Here is a 1,219-nt window from a genome sequence, read left to right on the forward strand (position 1 = left end):
GTACTGATAATTTTTATACACTGCTAAGTCATCAAAATGTGATGTTTCACTAATGAGTTAAAATTAAAAATTTTTAAAGACTTAACAATAAAGATTACAAATTTCTTTAAAAATACATAAAAAATTCATAAATAATAATTTTTTCCTCTCTCCAACTTCGTCATCTTCATTTTCTTCTTTTTATTTTTCCATTATGAACAAATTTCTTAAAATTGTGTAACTTTTATGAGCAAAAAGGCTTAGGAAAGTCTTAGCTTGATTTAATGGGCATGGGTTAGGAAGGTCTGGGTTCTGAGGGGACTCTTATTTGGGACTTTGATTGTCAATGTTTTTGCTGCTTGTGTAATGGCAGCACTCTCCATAGTGAAAAGCTGGTAAAATTTCATTGATTATATACATTTATTTTTAATTAATTGCTTATTCATTCAGTAAACATTTTGATTATATAAATGTTAACGGATTTTAGCGTAGATATACTTTCTAGTTAACATATTTTCAAAAAGTTTGTTCTAAATATACTTATAAAAACAAATGAAAAATATTCTAGATTTGAAACGTTTGAAGATCTAATATCTTAAGGAAATACTTAATTTATCCCTTGAGAGATAAATCTAGGCCGATAAAAATTGAAACTATTATTTGTATAACTTTAAAAACAATATCAAACTTAAAATCAATTGACAGCACGAGGATAAGCTTAAAATTTTATATATATATATATATATATATATATATATTATTGAATTAAAAACATTTTTTTCCTCAATCAATGAAAATCTTTATATTAATAATGTAGAGAGTCATTTTAAGTAAGATCAACTACTAAGTCATCAGGACATGAAACAAAAGTAGAGAAAAAAATCGAAAATATCTAAATACAATACATATTTATCTCTCAAAACAAGAACAACATAGAAACCAATCCAAAAATTCACCCTAAAACCACCATAGAACAAAAGCCATTACAATACCAACAACAAGATAAATCTAACTCTAATTTTCACCCAATTAGAACCATCAAACAATTTCCAAATCAGCATAGAACAAAACCATGGAACCATTATAACCTTCTTACCCTTTTGTTCTCCTATTTTTCATCAATTTTTTTGTATTTAAATTTGATGATGGGCTCAAATAAATCCACCTCACTTAACTCTTTGTCATTTTTTGATAATATTCTGCCTTTTTCACCATCCGAATCCGACATTAAAAGCTGTAA

This window comes from Theobroma umbraticum, unplaced genomic scaffold, assembly GCF_002168275.2.
Source record: "Theobroma umbraticum cultivar Fairchild unplaced genomic scaffold, ASM216827v3 scaffold_95.0, whole genome shotgun sequence".
Classification (NCBI taxonomy): Eukaryota; Viridiplantae; Streptophyta; class Magnoliopsida; order Malvales; family Malvaceae; genus Theobroma; species Theobroma umbraticum.